General features: G+C 31.2%; 1 pseudogene; it reads left to right on the top strand.

Moving 5' to 3' along the window:
• The first annotated feature begins 497 nt into the window (after positions 1-497).
• LOC129322126 (pentatricopeptide repeat-containing protein At1g62670, mitochondrial-like) lies at positions 498-4,338 on the top strand (annotated as a pseudogene).
• Positions 4,339-26,898: the final 22,560 nt, after the last annotated feature.

The raw sequence follows: 26,898 nt of genomic DNA, 5'->3' as shown, positions 1-26,898 counted from the left end.
AGCCTTACCACGTACGGATCACACTGGTTTTGCCCTGCCATGGGCTCATCAGGGAGGCGGCACTAGCCCCCGACCAGTTGTGCACTCAGTCCGAAGACTGAGGCAGAATACCCCCAATGCTAATGTCGCCCCCTTTACCCATATTGTGCGAGGCTAACCAGCGGATCGTTCATTATCTTGGTCTTTACACGGTCACAGAAATATCATCCGTGACAGGTGGCTCCTCCTCAGGCTGAGACTACTTTCGTTGTCCCCTCGGTTCGACGTCCGCATCTCGGAGCAGCAAAGTGTTTTGGCGAAGGATATGAAGGCTAAAGATGATGTTTTGTAGCGCTTCAAGGTATGCCTTCCCTAAATTTCCTTTCTTCCCCGCATCGTCTCCGTCTTCATTCCTTCCTTCTCCTTCCTATGCCCTTCCTCTCTACTTCTGTCTCCATTCCAATTCCACAAATCCTCTAAGGATTGAGGAGGTTGTCTCTTCTTTCCACGCCTTGCTTCATAGGCATCCCTGACCTTATATAGTTTAAATCAATAAGGCTTTAGTATCTATTGCACGGATGAAACATCATCCTACTGCTATCTCTCTTTTTGCACTCGCGGAATCTAAGGGATTCACGCCTTCTTTCGTTACTCTTGGCGTCTTGATTAATTGTTACTGCCACGTGGGTCAAATGACTTTTTCTTTCTCTGTCTTCGGGAAGATTCTTAAGATGGGTTGTCAGCCAAATACGATAATTTTGACAACGCTGATGAAGGGCCTTTACATCAATGATGATGTCGGGAAGGCCTTAGATTTTTATGATGATCTGATAGTAAAAGGGTTTAACTTAAATGAGGTTAGTTACGGCACCCTCATCAATGGGCTATGCAAAACAGGGAAAACAAGATGTGCTGTCAAACTTCTCCAAAAGATGGCCAGAGGGCGGGTTAAGCCTAATTTAATTATGTATAATACAATTATTGATGGCTTTTGCAAGGAAGGACTCATCACAGAAGCCAGTGATTTATTTCATGAAATGATTGGTCATGGAGTATCTCCTAATGCTATGACCTATACCTCAATGATAAATGGTTTGTGTTGTATGGATAAATGGCCAGAAGTAGCAAGGTTGTTCAGTCAAATGAGACTTGAAAGCATCAACCCTGATATTTATACTTTTAATGTAATGTATTAGTCGATGCATTTTGTAAGGAAGGAAGTGTTACCAAAGCTGAAGCTGTTGTTAGCATGATGATGAAGCACAGTATAAAATCCAATGTAGTTATTTACAACACTTTAATGGATGGGTACTGTTGGATCAATAATGTTAGGAAGTCAAGAGAATTGTTCGATGAGATGGTCAAGAGTGGTTTGACTCCTGATGATTTTAGTTATAGTATTTTGATCAATGGATTCTGTAAAATCAAGATGGTTGATGATGCCTTGGATCTCTTCAAAGAAATGAAACACAAAAATTTGATTCCTAATATGGTTACCTATCGCTCTCTTGTTGATGGATTATGCAAATCAGGCAAATTGTTGAGCGTGCAGGATATTATCTATGAGATGCGTGATAGAGGCCACGTCCCAAATATAATATTTTATAGTATCTTATTGTATGACTTGTGTAAAAGTCATTATCTTGATCAGGCAATTGCATTATTTAAACAAATTGTTGACCAAAGAATTCAACCTAATATATACACATATACCATTCTTATAGATGGTTTGTGCAAAGGTAATAGACTAAATGACGCACAACGAATTTTCCAATATCTTTTGGTTAGTGGTCTTCCTTTAGATGTTCAGGCATATACTGCTATGATCAATGGACTGTGTAATGAGGGCTTGTTTGATGAGGCAAAGGCAATGCTCTATAAAATGAAAGAGAATGGGTGCTCACCGAATTTAGTAACTTTCGATACAATTATTAGACCTCTTTTGAAAAAGGGTGAGAATGATAAGGCAAAGGATTTTCTTGATGAAATGTTCGCTAGAGGTCTCCTAAAGTGATGAAAGAAGGTTAGATACTTTGATCCAAATCCATTTGATTGGTGAATGGTGATAGTTGATACTCAGTGATAAAATTTATTGCAATAGTTAACAAATTTCTTAATTTAAATAAACTTTGCGGACTATATGATGGCTTGCTTCAATCGTCTGTTATTGTTAAATCATGTTTGCTGTTTTTTGTTTTTTCACTTTTCGTTGGTACTAGTTGTCAAGATGTTTTTCTTTTTTGGCTTAACATGGCTTTGTTTTTTGTTTATGTCTCCACTTTGATTTATGAACTCATAGGCATGTTATTTTATACAAAATCTATTGTGTGGTGCTTTTACATCTATGGTCTCAGGCCGAAAGAGTTATTTGTGCTCTACAAACTTAACAATATTGCTAAATTGATATTAATGATGTCACCATACCAAGTTGTGAAAGTTTCTACTTTTGGGAGCTGACGTTTTGACTCTTACTCATGCATGATTTCTTAAGAACCTCAAGCATCTTATTGATACTTGCTAACTATGAAAGAAAGCAAATTTATTGTATTTTTTGCAAAATACAGGATAATATTGAGATGGGTTCAACTTGTTATTGTGGGATGCTAACTTTTGCAAAATGAATATCCAATATTGCGTTGATTTTTCTTGTTTTCGTGTTTGTTGGTGCCAATACTATATGATTCTAGGGGCAAGGTGCTATTATGTTGGACATGTGTTTTGGCTTTAGATGTCCTTCAGTCATACATAGCAATTGACCATAGATAAAGTGTAGATGTTTTTACTCGTGCTGTCTTTTTGTTGATTGCTTCTTAAATTTTGTCTCCTTTGATATGTTAATGTCCATATTTTGCTTTTCCAAATCATGCGGAGACTGTTAGTAGAAGTTGGTATCTTTTATTTGGTCCTGGAATTGGATTGTAATGCATGAAAAATGAAAGTACCAATGACTCAAAGTAGCATTATTATAATCAGAAGAGTCTGAATCTTGCAAGATTAATTGCTGGCTCCTGTGGCAGCGGCTTCTTACTTGGTCCATAATAATATTTTATATTCTTCTTCTTCTTTTTGTCCGTAGCATATATTAGGGAAGCAAGAGCACTGTGAAAGATCTTTTTCATTAATTTTCTTGCTTCAGAAATGTTATCATGTGAATAAGTTCCATTTCCCACCCACTAATTAGTGCTTTTTGCATGCTATCATGTTGATAGTCTATATGGCATTTAGAAGTCCGCTTGATGCTCTACATTTGTTTTTCTTGGATGTTGTATCACTCATTGGAGTGAACTGTGAAGTAATTATCTTCCTATTTGTAAGATTGTTCTGTTTGACACTGTTCAATGCTTGGAGAGTTCGGTGCGATCATTACTCATAGCTACTCCTATAAATTTATAGCCTATGCAACAAGCTGCTCTTTCTTTGATATTTTCTAGAAAATTTGACTTAATAGATTATTTATTTGTCTTGTAGTCTCTCTTTTTTCTCACTTCGGAGTTTAATTAATAGAAGGAGTTGACCAGTTTTTGTTGTTCTTGTAATTGGATGCACTTTTAAAGGTTTCTGCCAGGAGATGCAGCATGGGAAGATTGGTAGCATGGGATATTCATGTTGGACTCAGCACCAGAGGAAGATGGAAGAAGGGGAATGTGAATGGCTGACGAACAATTAATGAGTGGCTGGGGTATATGTGAATGGAGGCTTTGGGCTAAAAGATATTGAGTCTCACAAGAAAGTGAGCCTCATGAATTGGGAAGAAGATCTTTGTCAACCCAAAGAGCATGGAGGCGTATGATATTGAGAGCCAAAACTCATGTTTCTTGGTTAAATTAGCTTAAAACCTGATCTCTAATTCTGATGCTTTTTGGGTCCTGTGTCTCCGAGAGAAATATATGCTGGCCTTTAGCAAACAGACGCAAGCTTAAATGTTCCTCATGCTCTCATTTTCGGAGAAATCTAATGAAGATCTTGGAGGAAGTTGATCTGGGGATATTAGGGGAACCCTGTAATGGGAAAGACATGCATTTTAGGAATGACAACTGGGTTGGTGACCTTGGCCCACTTAAGCTTCCATACTTCGCCCCTAGTTTTGATGCCAAAGCTTCAAAGCCCATTGCTGATTTTGTTGATGCTGATGATCAATGGAATAGGGGTTCATTCCAACATAGACTTCCCCAAAGCTCTCGTAAAGTTTTCAAATATCCCTCCTCCTTCTAACGATCAAACTGAAACTTGTCTGTAATTGGAGAGTAACATTCTGGCCTCATTTGTTGGATGCTCTGCACTGTTAAAGACTGTAGAAATTTTGCCAATGATTGCCACACTGCTCATCATCTAGTGATAACCAATCCCTTGCCATGGCTCATCAAGGCCTCTATCTTCAATCACTTTTTGCTTACTGTCCTTCTGTATTGATTTAATTATGATGTATACCCAAGTTTTAATTCCTTGGGCTAACATTATGTAATTCTTTTTTCAGTAATGATTACAGTATTTCTCATTGGGGGAAAAAAAAAGGCAGAGTAGCTAGCCTGGTTTAGGGCTTTTTTTTCCTTTAAAAAAAAAAAAAAAATCTTAGGCCTAACCTAGGATGGGAGTATGAGGATCGTTGAACTACTTAAAGCACTTGACAACAACCCTTCATGTATCCATTAACCCTTCATAAGTAATGACTAGACTTTAGTCTGTTGAATTTTGTATACTTCTGTAATATGCCTATGAAATGTTTGACCCAGAGGTGGAAGCTTATGTTTTGTCTCTTACTCGTATAATTCTTTAATAACTTTAGCATTTGATAGATATTTTCTAGCAATGAAAGAAAGAAAATTTGAGGGTGTTGGAATAATTTCAAGATGGATTTATTTTGGTTCTGTTATTGTGGGCTGCTAGCTTTGGGAAAATGAATATCCCATAGTGAGTCAATTTGCCTCGCTTTTCAAGCTCTCTTATCTCATTCTGAATGCTTTGTGGCATTGTATATGGCACTTGAAGTCTCCTCCCCAATTAAATCACTTTCTATGGAGAGCTCTTAACCAATCACTTGCTACCAATAAAACACTCTATATTAGAAAATGTGCTCCAAATCCCATCTGCCCTTTATGTGAAGAAGCACCTGAGACTATTGAGCACCTTCTCTGCAATTGGGCTAAACCCATTTGGTATGGCTGTCCATTATCTCTTCGCATTGACCCAATCCAGGTCTCTTCTTTTGAAATATGGTGTGAGTATGTGTTTTTGCATAACAGCTTCTTGGATGACCTGGGAAAGGCCTATATTGCCATGCTATGTGGGAACATTTGAAAGATGAGGAGTGCTGCTGTTTTCTCTGCTGCAGAACTTAATCTTGTTTTTGTGGTAGATAATACAAACTTTGCTTCATCAGAGTTTTGGAATGCTAATAATACTGATGTTCAAGAGGGTCCTAAGTGTGACCCTTTTGCTGTCAATTGGAATCCTTCTAACAGAGGGGAACTCAAGATTAATTGTGACAGGACCATGAACGCCATTTTGTCAAAGACTGGAAGGAGAGATTTGCTGTTCTTAATGGTCTTGTGCCTGAAATTCTGGCTTGCTCTTGTGCTATTGACATTGCTTCTACCTTCAGAAACATCCCAGTGACAGCTGATTGAGATTGCCTAGAGCTTTACAAAGTAATTACTTCTAATAATAGTAGCTCTCTGAATTGGTTGAGTCATGGTCCTGCTGCTGATCTTCTTGCTCATATTAGTAACCTTAGCAATATTAGTTTCTCCTTCATCAAGCATAATGGGAACTCCACCGCTGACTGGCTTGCTGCCATAGCTTCAAAGGACATGGATTTACCACGTTGGATCTTCACCCTTCCACCTCCTCTTTAACTGGTTCATGCTTAGGATTTAAAGGCCAACTCTGCATCATGTCCTTCACCTTTTATTGATAATGAACAAGAAGGAATAGGCTAATTTGTTTTACTGTCAGTGCATTTTCTAATGCCTTCGCCTTGCTGGCTTATGGCTTTAGTCATGACTGTCAAAAGACTTTGATGTTTGCTTTATGAATGAAATTTCGGTTGGCCAGGGAAAGAAAAAAGAGGACATTACGTTAAACTAAAAACTGACTATTAATGTTGTCTTTTTGTGTGTGTGTGTGTGTTAAGAAAACGACTAATGGAGATAACAAGGGCTTATGTGCCTAAGCCAGGTTTAGATAGGTCAAGCCTGCCCATTTTCTTGCTCTAGATAAGAGATGATCCAATAGTTCATAATGAGGTCTTTGATCATTTTGATATTGTCGAAGAAGGGGTGATTTTGATCATCCTCAACTGCTCGTTGACTGATTTTTCATACATTTAGGATTTTTATGCGTGAAAAATTAGAGTGGTTTCTATCTTTGCTTTCACATATGCATACTTGTGAATTTTCGTTTTTGTTGGTAAATTGAAGATACCAATGTTCAATTATCCCACAAAATGGATTTTTATATTCGTTGTGTTGATTTTTTTTTTAAAAAAAAAAATCATATATTGAGTCTTTGGTTGTCCAAATATTTATTAGGAGTGAGGTGCATTTTTTGTTTTTAAAATAATTTTTGTAAGAGCACCGGTCACTAAACTCAAAACGGTGGTGCAAGGTAGCGATTTAAGTCTTGAAATTGGAGTAATTTTATCTATCCATTAAACTTCCATGAATTTAACTGTTTGCAAGGAGAAAAATTGTAAATAAATTCTCTAAATAAAAACTAACTTATGTATTTAAAATTTACAAGTGAATATTACTTTTGCATTAATTGACTTGTAAATTAAAGTAGTGCGATAATTTGCATGTCCTGAAAAATTATCAAATTGTCCTTCATAAATTTATAATTCAGCTGGCGTAAAAAAATTTGTAAGTGGTGGTGTTTTTTTTTATATTAATTGATTTATAATTTAAACTAATGTATAATGGATTTATAAAGTTTATATATTTTCGGGTGTAGGCCCTCCTTTGTACCCACAAAAAAAATTGACAACTAAATTATTATTATTATTAAAATTTAATAATTCCCCTAAACGATTACCCTTTTTGTTTTTATATATAAGATGTCTTTAACTGAATCACGTAAACTAATAAAAATTAGTTATTTAATTAAAAGTACATCAACATTTTAATTTTGCCCCTAATTATTCTACATAAAAAAATGATTCTCCTCTTCCAAAGTAAATTAATAAGAGTATATATCCTTTTCTCTTTTCAATTTAATAATGGTATAATAGTTTATTTATTAAAAAATATGCTAACAACCTCTTATATTTAGGGATATAAAAAGGTTCTAGAGGACCTTTTATATATAGGGACGGAGGGAGTAAGTTTAAAAGCATTTAGAACTTGAAACTCAGTTTTTGTGTAATATTTCCCTTTAAATTTTGAAACAGTGCAATTTGACTCTTGTCATTAACAAAACTTAACTTTGGCTATTGGTTGATTGAGAAAAGGTCTCAACAATTATATAAATGAATCAATATATATTTTTTTTTTTGATCCTTGTATGTAATTTTCAAAGTCCTTTTCTATTATTTTTTGGTTAACTAATGATTAAAGTCAACTTTTGTTTATGACAATGGTCAGATTGTATTATTTTCACAAGCTGAAGGTGAACATTATATGAAAAATAAGTTTAGGGTCTTAAATGCTTTTAGACTTACTCACTTTAAATCACAATATATGGCATTTTCTAAAAAACACGAGTGTTTTTGAAGGTTGCAGGTCTCTATTTTCATTGTTGTACGAAGTGAAGATGGCGCTATAAGACTTCCAACGCATTCACTATTACATTGAGCAATGACTTTGATCAGTCTCATGTGTTTTTGTTCAATTCTGGTATTCAAATTGAGGTTTGAAAGTATTCTATATTTCTATTTTACTCTCCACTCTATAGGTGTATGCATTTTCTTCTTTTACATGTGTGTATGCATCTTCTTTGAGCATTATTCTTCTTCTACCTTTTTTGTTGCTAACTTATTCTGTTTCTAAGTCAATGTATTTGAATATCGGTCTCCTATGTTATAGCCTATAAAATGGAAAAGATATGTAGGCTAGAATAAAGAAGTGTAGAAGGAAAAAAGATAAGCCACCGCCTCGAAACAAGTTAAAAAAAAAAAAAGCAATACAAATCTTAAGTGTAAATTTTGTGGGGAAAAGGGACATAATCAAAGAACCTGTAGTCAGCACTCAAGCAAGCTTTGAATACAAACTCACAAATTGGATGTAGCTCACAACCTATCTTCCGTTTGCAAGTTGTGGAAATAGCAACCCTTAGTCCAATTCTTTTTAAAATTTCACCCTTAACTTGGCTCTTTTTTATTAAAAAAAAAAAAGGAGATACACACATTTATACATATACAACACATGTCAATACTGGGTTTGAATTTAGGACTTTTTTTAAGAGAGGAAGGTAGTGTTGTCACTAAGACAACTAGTCATTGACACTCTTAATTCAATTATATTTAGATACACAAGAATAAATTGGGTATTTTCAAACAGTACTTGATGGCTATACTGTATTTAGAATTTATTTACTCTTTTTGTTGTATTATTTTATCAAGTTTATTACATGGCTCTAGTATTTATTTTTACTTTACTGTTCATGAGTAGGATTTTTGTATTGTTGTCCCATTCTTTTCATACAAAATGTGGTCCCAACATTTTAATCTCTGTATTTACAAACATCTAATATTGTGACACAATATTAGATTAGTTTCCTCATAGTTTGCACCTGGTTACATTCCTGTGAATGAAGTTTTCTAGTATTATTTTTAAAAAAATATATTGTGACAGTAAAAATGTATTATCCTGCCAATAGTATGGTTTCTGTGATGGCAAATTGCATAATGACAGCAATTTTGGGACTGTTTGAAACTGTTTTTATTTTATTATTTTGAGAATTAATGTTTTGTAGAACATGTTCTGAAAACAAAAAAATAATAAAAATAGGTGTTTTTTCATTCTCACTTGTTCTTCAGAACAATAATTACAGAATACCTAAAAGTTATTTTCATTTTTCTGTCCTCCAAAACAATATTTTATTTTTTTATTCTTCAAAATACTTTTTGAAAACACGTTACCAAACAAATTTTTTTGTTTTCTTGTTTTGGAGAATAGAAAATTGTTCTCAAAACAGGTTTTCAAACAGACCTTTTATCTTTCTTCAAATGTTGTTTCTCTTCCTTCATCCTCTCATTCTCTTCTTGGCACTTTCCAAAAAGCAGTGCTGCCACCAAACCATATTGCTTCCACTTAGTCGGGGGTCATTATATTTTAGAAATAAAGCTTAGGAGTTCTACAAGCACACAACGACGTGAAAGAGAATGGTCAATTAATTACTGTTGCTTCTGCTTATAAAGCTCGAATGGAGGAACACTTATGGGATGTGAAAGATCCCATTTGGGCACTTTTTTATGACAGATTTTGAAAAATAAACTGGTAACAGATTGTGATAGTGGAAGAAGGAACATAGCTGAAGGTGCTATATTTGTGAGCTGTGTCACGCTGCAGATGAATATACATTGTCCATGTACTTAGAAAATTCAATCCGGCTTGCTCTAGTTGGCACCTTATGGTTCCTCACTGGCTTATGTTGGATTTCTTCAGGAACGGATGAAAGTTAAACCTTAATCCTAAGAGTAGAAGCCAACAATGGACAGTGACATGTGGCATCATTTGTTTTTGGAAGTTTTGCACTGCTAAGAACTGCTGAATTTTTGCCAGTGAATACCACACTGCTCATCGTCTAGCGAATGAAAGCCCTTTGCCATGGTTAACTACATGATCAAGCCCTAACTTGAATCACTTTTTACTTACTGTGAGTGGATCTTTATTTTTTATTTTTTATTTTTTTGGACACTGCCCATTCTTCTTGTATTGATTTAAATCTGATGCGTTGCCGGGTTTTAGATCCCTGGGCCAACTTCATGTTATTCTTTTTTGGCTAATGATTATAATATTTTTCACTAAGGAAAGAGCTATGGTTTGGTCTTTTTTTTTTGGGGGGGGGGGGGTTGCTGTTTTTGTTTGGGAGAATTATGCTTAGGTTTTCCTTGACATAATTAAATAAGGTCAAATGACAATTGAGTATAACAAAACGATAATAAATTATATTGTTAATGAACTTCATGGTATTTAATTGTGTTGTGAAAGGCTAAGTATGTTGTCAATTTTTATTTATTTATCTCCGCCCTGACACACAACTTGAAATGGCTAGATTGCTTCAGGGCTTTGCATGCCAAATGACACAAATGCTAAAATTGCCGGCAAAATAGAAGGGTAGTAAATGACACAAATAATAAAGAATAAAGAAAGAAGGAAAAATTACTAAAAAAGACTTAAACAGAAATTTAATTGCTTAGAAGGTCGTGAGAATGTTTTTAAAATGAGGTCCTTTGTTATCAATAATTGTTGAAGGCTAAATGACACAAATGCCCTAAATGATCAAAAGACAAAAATTGAGCAAGGCTGTTTATTATCAATATGTTGTTAGGTCTATCGCTTTCAATGATTTCAGATCAATATGGAGCACAGTCTTTCAGTGGCAATTTATTGAGCCCTAAAATACAAGGTCTTTGAGTGTCAATATGTTATATGCAATGTTTCTTCCACGATATACAAATCATCTTCTATGAAACATATGTGATGTTTTTTTTATGATATGCAATTAATTTTTCAATAGAATACAATTTTCTTTTATATATTTGAATATCCCTTATAAATATTCTTTCATGATATGCTATCCATCTTCAAGAAAATGCAATTTTTTTCATATATTCATCAAAGAATATGCTTTTTTCATATTCTATAACAAAAATTCCTAATGTCAAAATTTTACATGGATTGTACCTTATACTTAAATATGCTTTTTGCATATTTAAAAAAAAATCTTGGTGTTAAAATTTTACTCTCTTCAAAACAAAGACCTCACCTTAATCTAATTTGTCGCCATCACCATCAAAATCATGACCATCCATCGTGGTTGTCCAAATCATGGAGTTGCGGCAAAACAATGTTAGAAATTGCAATGAGAGACGAGAGGGGGAGAGGATTTCGTTAAGGGCATTTAAGTCTTTTGATTATTTCATTTGTTGAGAACGCAGAACCCAAGTCCTTCCTCAAATTCTAGGGCTTTATGGGCAATAAAAATTTTGCTTAGGTCCTTTTGAAAAATGATTTTCCCATGAAAGAAGATAGTAAAGTCTTGAAAAAAAAAATTAATGATACTTAAGTTCTTTATAATTTTCTGAAAAATAATTTTTAAATAAGAATCTTAGTTATAATTAGGAGATATATTTAAAATTTAACTGTCTTATTTATAATTAAAATTTTTAAATTTACAATTATTTAAATCGATGTTTATGACTAATTTTTTTAAAAAAATTATCAAAACATATTTAAATTTAAAATACTTTAAGATATCTTAACAATTTTTTTAAATTACAATTAGTTTACAACTAGTTTTGGGCCAAAAGAATAGTTTACAAAGAAAAAAGTTACGGTAAATAGAACAACAACTAATATGATTATTCGACCAATCTTTTCACTAGTTTGGCACCCAAGATCTCCATCCAATGAAACTTGAAGTTTAATAGCATCTTAATATCGCACCAAAGCATGTTTCTTGCAGAATCTTTCCCAAGTTTGTTAAAAAAATTTCTCAGGATCCTTCCATTGATAAAGACTAAAGTAATATCTGAGAATTCTGGATCCGTTATCTACACGAAAAAAAAAATCTAAAACAACTAAGTTCATCCTTTTTCAATTTTACATTTCTTATTTAGAATATTGAAAAACTTTTTTGCTTTCAAAATACCAAGAGAAAACCATTATCCTAGTTCTTTGATGACAATATTATTTTTAACGAACAAAAAACTAGTTCACTATATATGGTAGAAGTTTGAATCTCCTTTATTTTTCAAAATCAGGTTATACATACATACGTGTACACACACACACATATATAGAAGTTAAACCAAACAGGCTGTAAAATTTTATATATTAATTTTTATATAGACTTGGGATTAACATGATTGTTTTTTCAAACCTAAAGCCTGCTCATGTCCCCTTCTGGTCAAGCTTTCATAGAAAGCTTCATCATGAGAAAATGGATACAGATTCACCGGCCATCATGGATTGTCTTTAAAGAAATTTGTTAGCAGAAAATTAAAGAAAAGAAGTGGCAAGTGTTGTATAGTTCTGAGTTGCATCTTTTCAACACAAAAGAATCTTAGCTCGGTCATAGCTTGAAAGATTGGCATTCCACATGCATGTTTTTATTTTTTCATGAAAAAATTAATTATTTGATCCTAATAATTTTAACCCAATTGTAACTCAATTCATAAACTTTGACTCATTATAATTCAATCTTTATAGTTTTAATTCGATTGTAACTTAATTTTTAAACTTTGCCTCTTGCACTTTAATCCTTATAGTTTTAACCAATTAAATATTGATTCCTGTAGTTTAAAAAATAAAGTTATAAAGATTAAAAATATTTTAAAGTTTTAACATTTATGATATTTATAAACATTAAAAGGGTTTAGTAATTTAAAATATTAGTAATAAATTTTAACATAATTTTAATCTTTATAATTTTATTTTTTAAGATATGAAGATCAATATTTAAGTAGTTAAAACTATAGGGACTGAGTTGCAAAAATTAAAGTTTAGAGACTAAATTATAACCAAGTTAAAATTTTAAAGAATTAAGTTATAAAAAGTCAAAGTTCAGGGATCAAGTACAACTAAATTAAAACAATAGGGACCAAATATATATATATATTTTTTTTATTTTTCATTTCTATTTAACGTTGCTATGCAGGTTCAAGCATAGAATAGCATTTTTTAGCATATTTGACAGTCAACTTCTAAGGTAATTTGCTGTCTTTAGTGTCTAGATCATCAAATGTTGTAACTGTGGATTTTGGCTGAGATGATGATGTTACTAGGTTCTCATAGTTGGGGGTGTTATTTAGTTTCAAAAAAATGCTATGCAAAAAATTAATTACCCAGTTGTCATATATAATTCTCTTATTGATGGCTTGTGGTGTGCAAATTAGGCTCATGTCATTTTGTGGAGGATGTTGCTAGATTGAATCTTCATGTTGTGACTATGAGTAGAAGTTGATAATCATTTCTTTGATCTGGATTTGGATTTTCAAGCCTAAAAAATGAAATAACAAAAGATTTCTACACCCTATAAGCTTGAGTAGTTAATGATTTTAGCATCACAATTACTATGATCAGTCTTATCAACAAGTCAGTCGGCATGACAATTAACATCTTTAAAGACATGATCAGAGAAGACAATCTAATTGTGCATAACAAGGCCTTTGATCATTTTGGAAGTGTTGTAGAGGGAATGATTCTGATAGTACACGTTGACTACTTTTGCTTCTATTTATAATTTTTAGGGAGAATTTCATTTAAGGACCGCAAAAGCAATTTATCTTTATGTGACTCCCAAAGAATTTTAAAATATTAGTTTAGTCCTATGGGACTAAGTTGAAAATAAGTTGAAAGTAGAAAAAACTAAAATAACCTCAGTTCAATTATAAACAAAAAACAAAAAACCACCAGCCATCGTTGCTAGTGATCGAAGCTTTGTTGGTGACGACAGCCACTAAACCACCGTCGCCGAAGCTCCAGCCACTAGCTAGACCACCATCAGCGGTGGCTGGAGAATTATGGAGAATTAATCTTTCCAAAAGTGGCCAAAGTGAGTGTAAAAACCAAGACCCCTTGGTTCACCAAAGAATTTTGGACCACCAAGCCACTCAACCTATTCAATCATATGATGCATAACATTATATATATAATGAATCTTATTTCCAAACCACTTAATTATTACATTACTTGTTAATATCTTAAAGGAACTTGTTAATTACTTAATTTTCCTTGTTAATCCCATGACTCCTGCGATAGAAATAAATTACTTGTTAATCACGTAACTATATTTGTTAACACCTTAATAAGACTTGTCAATTACTTAACTCTCCTTATTAAGTCCGTGACTCCCACAACAAAACTACATTACTTGTTAATCATGTAACTATCATTGTTAATATCTTAATAGAACTTATTAATTACTTAATTTTACTTGTTAAATGTTGGAATCAGCAAGTAGATTTAAAGTCTGAGTTGTGCCAAGGACACTATCCTTAAAAGCTATTCCGTCACACTAGATTATTCGCATGGCAGCTCCCTAAGATTAAACAGACTCATCCTATAAATTAAGTAAGGCCACAGAACAACAAGGACTAACAGAATATACTCAAGCAACATAATACATAGGAGGAGCTTAAGAACTCTAGAGTTTGGCACCAGGTACACTGCACTGCTAGGCTATATATAGTGACAACCAGAAAGTCCCCTTAATAAACCGTCAAACATCAGTTTTAAAATAATTAAAACAATTTAAGCCTTATAACTTGAGCAATTTTGAAGATTAAAGAAGTTTTTTAAATAAATATTAAACCCTTTTAATGCCATTAAATCAAATAAAAGGTGATTAAAATCTTTCAAACTATAACTCCAAGTTGGTAAAAATAAGATTTAAGTAGGGGTTATAGAAATCAATATCATTAAATTATAACAATTCCTTTTGAAATACCTATGAATATTTTATAATATCCAACAATCCTCCACATATTTCAAAAGGAAAAAAAATTCACAAAACTATTTTATATAAATAATTTTGTAACTCCACAAAATAGTTCCCAAAATTTAAGAAAATCACCCAGTATGCCTAGTACCACATTCAACTCATGCGTAGGGGAAATTAATAGACTTCAACTATGTTTGCATGAGTTCACTTCTCTTCCAAGCCAATTTAGTTGCTCAAGTCCACACATTAGTATATATGTAATAAATCTTCCATTCATCATAGGACTTCCCTTTTTGATACACCTATAACTACAACTACAATTGCCCATATATGTCAAAAAAGATCATTATCATTTGAGTTATTCACACAAAAGATAATCACTTCGAATTTGATGTCTTTTGATTTAAACCAAATATAGATCAATAAAGCTTAGCACACAAAAAAGTTAGTGTAACTTTATTATTGAACTAACAGATCTTAAGTGTGTACTAGAGGTGTTATTAATCGGATTATACCCTTATAGTATAGGCTTTTAATGATGGTTTTGCACATTATCGGCCATGTGCGTGTATGATTTTAACAAATGCTCTAGAAATTTTACTACAATCTCAAAGGAGCGGCCCCACTCTATATTCATATAGGTATTTTCACCAAGTGTATTTACAATGAATACACTATCCATAAGGATTATGAAAACATTAAGAACTTTTGCTCAGCCTCCGATCAATGTATTGTAGCACTTTCTCAAGCCATAGGAAAGGACAAAAATTTAGTGCTAGCAGAACTAACAAATAACTTATTTTTACCTATTGAACCTTCTTCGTGGGATCTCCAATCACAAAGGTTGGATTGCCATCACATTTAATTTTAAATTGGCTTAAGTTGCATTCCCCTCGACATTTAAATAATTAAAATTCTTTCCCAGGGGTTAGTTAATGGATCCATCAGATTTACATCTAATCTCACGTAATTGATTGAGATAACTCTCTTTTTTAGCATGCTTAATTGTATCTCAATCAATATTTACCTATGTCATTATTCTCTTTACAATAACTATTGCCATTTGGCAATTACAAATCATCGACATGGCTTGTGTTGGTTTTACTCATAATAGAATATTCATTAAAAAGTTTCTTAACTACTCAATCTCATTATTAGCCAACTTCAGAGTAATAAACTCTGACTCAAATAACATTTTATTTGGCTATCAATAAATTTTTTTCATTTGAATATAAAATTTAGTTAATATCATTGTATTTTTTTAATACAATGAAAATCCATTATTCATGATTTCAATATTTATGGTATCTCTCAAAGGAATTGACTCATCCTCTTATGAGACTATTTAATATGCTCAATCTCCATGCAACATAACTATATCATGGGATTAACATTAATTAATGCAACAAATTCTCTAAAGTTTGTATGTGCATATATAAATTGAGCAATAAAACCATCCCATTTTTATTTTTAACCAGGTTAGCATTATGGAATACTCGTTGACACTAAGTGTCAAATATTTCATAACTCTATGATCCTATTATTATACTTATTTTCATCACTACTAAGGATGGATAGTCATTAGTGGATCTTTTCACATAAATAAATAATTCATTTAACATTTGTGTATTTTATACAAAAGGGATCTACTATTCACAATCCCATGATTTAAAAAATATTTCATTTTTCTCATATGGACCACAATACATATAAATAAATCATTATGTACAATAATGAATATTTATGTCAAAATAAATAGATCATGCACCTATTAAAATAAATTTATCTACACTAGATAAATAATTAAATTTTGTACCATCATCACAATGCTTGTTTCAAACTAAGCCACAAAAATTACATAATTAATAAATTTGCCATCATGCAAATAATAGCCTTCTCTTAATTAATTTTTCTTTAAATCACAATATAATAATATCTTGGTATTTATAAAATGAGGCTAATAATTCAGTACAAGATATATTTTGCAAAATACCCCGACACTTTTAAATATTTCAACCACATGAATAAAAAATATTTCCATACCTTATCAATAATAATTCTAATTAAATTAGAATCTCTTCACATAATTTCCTCCCATTCTAATTAAATTAGAATTTATCATAATATTTAATAAATTCACCAATAAAAGGCACAAATTTAGTGCCATATAATTTTCCTTAGGGCTTTAAAATCATCACAAGTTCAATTGAGACTAATTACACTTATGACACTTAAAGTCATGATATAACTTATTTTGACACTCATGTAGTCATGTGACCATCATTGTGAAACAAATATTATGTCTCAATGCTGCCAAAATTATAAACCCACCACAAATATATTTTTATTTACCAAGGTGCATATTTTACCACACTTTAATTATAATCATAATGTATATCATCATGACATAGAATGGCAGAAATAAAAGCAAATGAGAGGGGATAAAAAAACACAAATACCGATTTGCACGTATACATTCACAAAAGTTTATTAGTCTTGAAAACATATCATAATTAACTTAGGTTTTGCAAGTAACATATATTCAATTATTTTATCACCAACTGTTGCGGCCCTTTTTAAAAAGCTTTTGAAACACCATTAAACATAATAATAATGGCAATATATTATTAGCATCCAAGAGTTTTATAACATTACACTCCAGCCTTAATATAAAATTGAACGCTAATTCAATTACATTCAAACAATAGGAATATAACAACTGTTGTCCATTCTTTTTTATACGCACAATATATAATTCTAAAACTTTCTCCAAACGTTGTTTTTTAATAAATTTCCAGTAATTGTAAACGGCTTGACATATTTGAAATGTCACTGACTACTATCTTGGCCATCATTATTTCCATCATGTCACCAAACATTATTTTGCATTTCAATCCAGAAAAGGTCTCAACTAAAATTCTAACTTTACATTACCATTATTCCATTCAGCCAAAACACAGATCCCAAACATAATATTTTACGGATCATATAATAAGGAAATGAACTCTTTCCGACTGCAATGTAATCTTTACCTATTGTAAAAGATACACGTGCTTCCTAACTTCAACACCAATATATCTAGTAAAATTATAGGTTGATGAAGTATGCATGCATATGACGAGGCAGAAAACCAAGACGTGTGAAACAGTCTCTAGGCAAGACGTTTAAAACAGCACATCCACGCATCTCTCTCATTAAGCCTGCCATCATTTTGAATCACTACACTGGATGGTATGCCCAGCTATCAATATGAGTTAAACTCAATACTCATGCCATCTTTCTTTTTTAAGAGCTCTTTGACAGCTCTTCGCCGAGTCCAAACCTACTAGGTTTAGTACAACTAAACAATACCAACATGTTGGGAATAGCTCTTAAAATTATTTGGAACTGGCAAGTAGATTTAAAATCTAAGTCGTGTCAAGGACACTATCCTTAAGAGCTATTCTGTCATACTAAATTGTTCGCACGACAGCTTCCTAAGATTAAACAGACTTATCCTGCAAATTAAGCAGGGCCACAAAACAACAAGGACTAACAAAATATACTCAAGCAACACAAATACATAGGAGGAGCTTGAGAACTCTAGAGCTTGCCACTGGGTACACTACACTCTTGGGCTATATATAGTGACAACCAAAAGGTCCCCTTAATAAACCATCAAACATTAGTTTTAAAATAATTAAAACAAATTAAGCCTGTGGTTTTGAACATTAAAAAAGTTTTTTAAATAAATATTAAACCCTTTTAATGCCATTAAATCAAATAAAAGGTGATTAAAATCTTTCAAAATTATAACTCCAAGTTGGTAAAAATAAGATTTAAATAGGGGTTATAGAAATCAATATTATTAAATTATAACAATTCCTTTTGAAATACCTATGAATATTTTATAATATCTAACATTAAATTCACAACTCCTTTAACTGAACTACATTACTTATTAATAATGTAACTTTACTTGTTAATTAAGCAACAATACTTGTTAATTGGCTAGCTTGACTTGTTAATACCATAACAAAATTTGTTTAACTATTGTTTCAAAAAAGCAACCAAGTTACTTGTTAATTTCTCAATTATACTTGTTAATTATCTATTGTCACTTGTTAAATGAATATATAACTTATATAAAAATTAAGTTTGTCAAATAACAAAAGCGATGACAATCGGATCTCCATTATCAGTATTAAGCATACTTGTTAAAATATATTAGGTTTTAATTGTATAAGATTTTTCAAACATCTAGTCTGATCAGTATTAATCAAACTAGAGGTTTGAAAAATCTTATACAATCAATCAAACAATGGTCCAGCCTGAGGCTGGAGCTCTGGTGACAGTGGTCCAGTGGCTGCCGTCACCGATGAAGCTCCGATCACCAGCGACGGTGCTCTAGGGATGGTAGCTGGTGGTTTTCTTTTTTCTTTTTTTATATTTGAACGGAGAGCATTTTGGTCTTTTTCACTTTTAACTTATTTTCAATTTAGTCTCATATGATAAACTGATATTTTAAAATTCTTTGAGAGCCACCTGAAGATAAGTTGCTTTTACAGTTGTTAAATGAAATTCTCCCTAATTTTTATGCCTAAAAATTAAAGTGGTCTCTACCTTAACTTTCACACACGCATATTTGTGAATTTCCTTTTCATTAGTAAATTGAAGAAAAGATACTTATGTTAAAGTATCCCACAAAATGTATTTATATATTCACCATGTTGATTTTTTTTTAAAGAAATATTGAGTCTTTGATTGTATAAATAATTTTTAAGATTAAGTTATATTTTTGTTCTTGAAGTATTTTTGTTGGAGCACTAGTTACTAAATTCAAAGGTGATGCAATGTAGTCATTCAAGTCATGCAATTGAAACATGTCATCTTTCCATTACATTTTGGTGAATTTAAATGTGAGCAATAAAAAATTGTAAAGAAGTCGTCCTTTAAATAAAAATCAAATAGTGTATTCAAAATTTATAAATAAGTATTTTTTTTTTTGCATTAGTTGACTTGTAAATCAAACTAGAGTGATCATTTACAAGTCCTCGAAAATTTGCAAGTGGTCCATCATGAATTTACTCTACTAGTGTGATTGAATTTTGTAAGTTAATGTGTTTTTTCTATACCAATTAATTTATAAATTAAACCAATATATAACTAACAAGTTTCTTCTCTTACAGAAATTTATAGTTAAATTATTATTATAAAATAATATTTTAATTATTTACTGATGGCACTAACAACATTGATATGATGATTTCTTTTTAATTATTTTCAAGGACACTAATTGCACGCAAATTTGCTACTTAACTCTTTTAAATTTTTCTTAAAATTAATGAAAAAGAGATCATCATAATGCTCTAGAAAAATACTTTAAAAACCCGAGGGGCACTTATTCAACTAGTCAAGAGAGATGAATTAATTTATCCTAAAATTTTGAATTCAAATCTTGGGATATATAGTCACATTAAGTAAATATGTTAAAGATATTCTCAAAGCACCTATGAGGCCACCATCGATGATAGCAATCTCACACAGTAGGGTTAGATTGGTTTGGGTGAGAGGTGGTTATATCTTCAAGTTTTCAAGATACCAAGCGCTGTAATAAAAAAAAAGAAAAAAATATTTTAGAAATTAAATATAAACTTTAACTCACTCAAGTTATCAAGTATTTTAAGTATCAATAAGAAAATCCTAGTTGTTTTGTTTTGTCTTTTCTTTTCTTTTCTTTTTTTGAATGAAAGGGAAAATAGTTCCAAATATACCCAAAACTAAAAAGACAAAAGAAAAAGAAAAATCAAAACAATATAGATTGAATACTAAAAGAAGAAACTAAAATAGAGTGTTGTGTTGTTGGACTTGAGTGTCGTTTGCTTTGCTTTGCATTTGCTTTTCTTTTATTTTATATAATCTTTGCATTTTCCTTTGACTGAAGTTTTGCAACCTATGTTTTGTCACTTTTTGTGGCATGCTCTCATCCTTCCAAAACAAAAGGAAAAAAAAAAGAAAAGAAAATCCAAACAACTATGTTTATCTTTTTCCAATCCTATGTTTTTTTATTTAAAATATTAGTAAAATCTCTTTGGCTTTCAAACTACATAGAGAAAACCCTTACCCCAGTTCTTGGATGATCAAGAAATTTAAAAATAAAGATTAATGCAATTTATATTTGGAAATATCACCATAAAGTCACCCATAATCATTTAAAATACCCAAAGATACCATTAAATTCCTAAAGAACTATTAGATCCTGAGGGCTTAGGGGTAATTAAATAAGGTTGAAATGACAATGATCAAAATGCCCATGTTATAAAATGTTCAATTGATAATTTGGTAATAGCCATTCACCATAGGACAAATGATACTAGGTTGCATTTGTTATTAGATGCTTCACTTGTCAATAATATTTGCCTTTTGGCAAATGATCATTGTCAACATAGCATCTTATAATGTGAGTGTTTTCATCATTATCATTTCAATCTTATCCACTACTAAATCCTTAAGGATCTAATAGATATTTTTGAATTTAGTAGGATCTTTGAATATTTTGAATTATTGTGAGAAACTTCATAATAATTTTTCCTTCATGTTTTGACAGAAAAGTATGAACCTCTTATTTTTGTATAACTTACCTTAAGTTACATATAAATACACACATATTATATATATATATATATATATATTTATATAAATACATAAATTTATAGAAGAATCGCGCCCAAGATCCCAAGCAAGAAAATTATAATTAAAATATAATTGAATCTGAAACCTTGATTGCATATATATATATATATATATATATATATATGTATATGTATATATAGTAAAAAAGACTCATCTTCCTTCACAATATGTTCAGTTAGAAAGGAGGGAAGTGGAGAGAAAATTTTTTAATGGAATGAAAGGGAGGGTTGAGAAGAGGAGGAATCCCTTCCAATTTCACCAATTTTGAGGGAAAGAGAGGAAAAACTTAGGGAGAATGACATAGAGGTCTTAAGGGAACCAATTACTTAAACTTAGGTCCCAAGTCCCAAAATTCAAGAATTTGCAAGCTCAACTCTTAATTTTGTAATTTTGTTATGATAAATTTATAATTTATGTTTAAAATTATAATAGAAAAAACAAATTTATTTATTATTTAAACATATTAAAATTTGAAAAATAAATTATAAAATTGAAAGACGAACTTGCAAATTTTCTAGAATTGAAAACTTCAAGCCTAAATTGACTTAATTGTTTCCTTGGGTTTTTGTTCTCCCAAAAACTTTTGTCCCATCTAAATAAGGGTAGGGAAATGCCTCCCTTTCCCTCATTCGCCAAAAGTACAATGAAACAAGGGGTTAAGGATGTGGTGGTCCTTTGTCTTCCTAAACCTTAGCACCATAACCTCTGTTTCCCCTTTCATTGCCACCAAGACACACACACTATCTCTCGCTCTCTAACTCCATAGCCATCAATCATCATGGTTTAATTGATTGCCCTATTTGATGGTCTAATTGAACTTTTGAGCTTGAGATTCCAACCTTGTAGTGGTCAGTGATGTAATTGAGGAAGATCTCTTCGGCAATGTTGTTGTTGCTGCTGCTGCTGCTATTGCTGCCATCAGGGGCAGCCAAGGAGGTCCTACTGAAGATGAGGACGAGAGCGAGGAAGAGAGCGGTGAAGAGGAAGAGCGACAAGAAGTAAGCCAAGATGGTAAGGAATCTGCAAGCAAGGACGGCAAAGGAGGAGATAGTGAAGGCTAAGAACAGAGCTGCAATGAAGCAATATTTGAATTTGAAGAGAGTCTGAGGGATCTTCATGATGAGGATGATGACAACCACAATGTTTATGGAGTTGGAGAGAGGGATCACCTAGACAATAGATGAAAGCACAAGAAAGAAATAGGGGAAGAATATGTTTCTATTGAGCATTTCTTGTTGGCATTTCTATCGAACAAGAGGTTTGGGTTTGGGCAACATTTATTCAAGAACCTTAACATTAATGAGAAAATTTTGAAAGATGCTATCCACCCTATTTATGTAAGTCAAAGGGTGATTAACCAAAGTAGGATATATACTCTTTTCCTTCGGTTTATAGGGCAGAGGGAGAAGATTCATATGGCATTTCATTATTCTCTATGTTCATATTTATTTTTATGTCCTATTAAATGTTAGGAAAAAAATTATTAAAAATAATTCTCTTATATTTATTAGGGTTATGAGCGAAAATTTAATAAATTTTAAGATAGAGTTAATGAAATTTAAAGTTTGAAAAAATAACAATTACAAACCCCATAAAAGGTATTAATGACAATTTCAGACCTTAAAAAAGTAAAATCTTTTTAGAAGATCATAGTCCTTAATTGCAATTAAAAATGTAACAAATTCATAAATTACCCGTATGAGCAAATGTAGCAAATAGCTTATCAAAGTCTTATTTTTTCAATGTGAAATCCTTCTCATTGCTTCAAAGCTACTCGGTTTGCCTTCAATCTTGGTCTTTGCCAAAGTGGGGAGTCCTGTAACCCATATCTTGGTTTTCGACAAAATGGATCATCATGTAATTCATATATGTGCATTCCTCTATTTTTTTGGTTTAAAAATGTGAACCTATAACTGGCTTGATAGTATTATAATTATTGAATTCACTAACTGAGGGTATTTTTAACCTTACTTGTGAAATTTCATACTTGGAAATGAATTGTTTCCAAGTTTAGTTACCAGTTTTTCCAATTACATTAACAATATTCCAACTCATGTTAGCCAGATCCAATAGTTAAGATTTATCCAAAAAATTACATGTTCACCATTTAAACCAGAAATAAAGATATATCAACATTATACCAACATTATATCTCATGAATGTTAGCTAATTTCATAACTATATCCAACCAATTTTATCCAAAATTTTAGGTAATTTTAGTAGTTAATATTTTATCTAACGAAATCTTTCTAGATGTCAATTACATTGTGAATCTTTTTCATTGACAATTACCAAAATAGAGGACCTTCCCACTAGCGTTATTATATATCTTAGCCATTCACCTACAAACAGGGAGAACACAGGAAAACATAAATAAGTACTAAATCATTATACCAAGCTACTAAATATGTCTAACACCACTGTTGAATATATATGACATAATTATTGAACTCACTTTATATTAATGCTAAAAATATATTAAATCACTACTGAAATTACATGATCATTCTATTGAAAAGACAATTTAAATCTTCTAAATGTTATTGCAACAACTTTCTCAAGGTTAATAGTTTAAAAATTGGCTCCTCTTGTGCATCAATTCCATAAAATAGTCCCAAATTACTGAATGTTTGCACATGTAATTTGTTGGATAAATGTTAACTATTGAAACTAGCTAACATGATTTGGAAATATTGTTAATGTAATTAAAAAAATTAGGAACCAAATTTTGAAATGAGTTGTTGTCTAGTATGTAATTCGTGTACAACTTCATGTTCTTTCAATTCCAACTCTGGACTACTTAATTTGAATAGCATTAGTTGTTTGAATATGTGAGTATCTGACTAGTCTCTTGTAAATGTAAGGATAGTTTTAATGTTAACTACTAAAATTAGCAAACATTTTGGATGAAATTATTTGGATATAATTCTGAAATTTACTAACATTGGTGATATAAAATTCTAATATAATATTGATATTGTAATTTGTCAGTTAAAACATTAACTACTGAAAATAACTAACATATATTAGGAATATTATTAATGTTAGTTGGAAAAATCAAAAGCCAAACTTGGGAATGAGTTGCTTTTCAATGCGAAAACCATGGATAGGCTTGTGTTCTTTCAATCCCAACTTTAAACAATTTAATTTGAAATAGCATCAATTGTAAACATTTAATTAATTTTGTAGTTTCATGCTAGAAAACAATCCATTTTCAATTATGGTTCCTAGTTTTTGCAACTAAGCTTAAAAATACTCTAATCTTATGTTAATGATTTCAGTAGTTATAACATTATCAAACTAGTTATAGGTTCACATAGTTAAACTAGAAAAAATGGAGGCACACACATGTATCAATTACAAGATGACCCACTTCCTTGAATATCAAGATAAGGGTTACAAAACACCCTGCTTCACGTGAAGACCAAGATTGAAGGCAAATGGAGCGGCTTTGAAGAGATGAGAAGGATTTCATGCTAAAAAAAAAAACAGAGACTTTGATAAGATATTTGCCGCACTTGCTCATAAGGGTAACTTCGTAAATTTACTAAATTTTTAATCGCAAGTAATGATCATGGTCTTTTAAAGGGATTTCAACTTTTTAAGGTTTGAAATTGTCATTAGTGCCTTTCTCAGGTATGTAATTGTCATCATTCCTTCAAGTTTTTCTTAATTTCATTGAAACATATTAAGAATGATTTATAAATAGAACCAGAGAAAATATGTTCTATTAATTGAAAATAATTGTTTTTATGACACTAAGCCACAACCAAATTCAATTGTTGCAATAATTTTTGCTTTTAACCCGTTATAGTTGAAATGGGAGAATCACAATAAAGATTTGATGGGTGTGGAGTTTAGAAAAAGAGTCTTGGCAATAAAAAGAGGGAAAAAGAGGGTCCTTCTATGTGTAAAGGTGCGGGAAGGAAGGTCCACATTCATAGAGGCAAATGAATCTTTTGGCTGAGAAATAGATTTGTAACTGGGCCTCTGGCCTGCAAAGTTAATTCAGCTTTTATTGAGTTTTACTTCTGACTTTCTTGTTTCTTAAAAACTTTGATGCAATTCTCCTTAACTTTTTTAAGAAAATATCACATAGCCCACATTGAAAAAAGGAAAAAAAATTATATATTTAATTTTATATATTTAAAATATTTTTTAATTAAATTAATACATGTATATTTTTTATAAATTATTTGGTATATAGTAAATTCTTATTATTGATATTATTAATATATTAAAATTTATGTATCTTAATTTAATTAGACGAGAATATATTAAGTATATAAAATGTAAGCCTTGCCCTTTAAAAAACAAAAGAATGTTACCGCCGTTAATTTGTTGCCTGATTAATTCCCCATCAAGAAATCGGATCTTTTTCACTGAAAAATTATTGATTCATAGAGTTGAACGATTATAGTGCAGTGAATGACAAAGAAACACTTGGCCAATGACAAATAATTTTTCCAAATTTATTTTGTCAATGTGTAAAAATGTTTCGATCCTTGGAACTAAATGACTATAATAATTTTGATTAGAATAAATGACTATAATAATTAAAACAATTAATGCTTAGTTTTAGATTTTCAATAAATGACAGCAAATTTATTCTAGCATTGCAACCAGAGCAAGAAAAAAAAAAAATTAAAAACCACACACACACACACAGAACAAAAGATAAAGGGAAAGTCTCAATGAGAATATCATCATGACTAGACTTAATTTCAATCAAACTCTTAAAAATCTAAAATTTTACTACATATGTAGAGAATTAGAATGAAATTAAAAAGCTAACTAAAATAATTTTATTATCCCGAATAAAAAAGTTAAGTGCATAAATAATTCATAATCTATAAAAAATGACCGACTGACATAAATTAAATTTGCAACTTCCATTAACAATATAACATTATTATGAATACAAGCAAAGCACATGAACAACTTATACAGGAAACATAAATAATTGATATATAAAAAATGAACAATTGACATAAGCAAAATGATAGTTGCAAATTCATAGTGATGTTATGCTATTAATGAGAGTTCTAAAATTCACTCATAAATCAATTGTTAATTTTTCTATAAGAGTTGTTCATGTGTCTAACATTATTAGAAACAATAAGATTATTTTAGTAAGCTCTTTAATTTTATTTCAATTCCTCACATGCATATAAAAATGTCAGAATTTTAAGAATTTTAACTGAAATTAAGTTGGGTTGGTAATTTTCCAAAAACAATAAGGGTTTTTGCATATATAGCTCATTTTGTAGATTTTAACTCAATAAACAACATAACATTTGTTATATTTTGTGTTATGGCCATTTTAATACTTAATTGAGCTTTATATGACAAAACTATCTTCTTTGCAAATAACATGACCTTCTTTCAAATGCTTTTTTTTTCTTGATGAAAACTGTCTTTCAAATATTAGAAGATGAAAGAGAGCTTCATTTGACCCTCATAAACAAATGACAAGATTAAGCATCTTTATATCTACATGATTAAATGGTATTGATAAGTTTTTATTAATATGGTTTATCAGTGATATACAATCAGAAACATTAAAAAAAAATATAATCACTTGTCTAAAACAAATCAAATACAATCCATAAAAAATTCTGGATATCTCAGCTTATTATAGAAAAT

This window comes from Prosopis cineraria, unplaced genomic scaffold (assembly GCF_029017545.1).
Source record: "Prosopis cineraria cultivar Desert tree isolate PC_DT_omini unplaced genomic scaffold, ASM2901754v1 PC10, whole genome shotgun sequence".
NCBI classification, from domain to species: Eukaryota; Viridiplantae; Streptophyta; class Magnoliopsida; order Fabales; family Fabaceae; genus Prosopis; species Prosopis cineraria.
The sequence above is the reverse complement of the archived record's forward strand: the minus strand, read 5'-3'. Positions and strand labels throughout refer to the sequence as shown.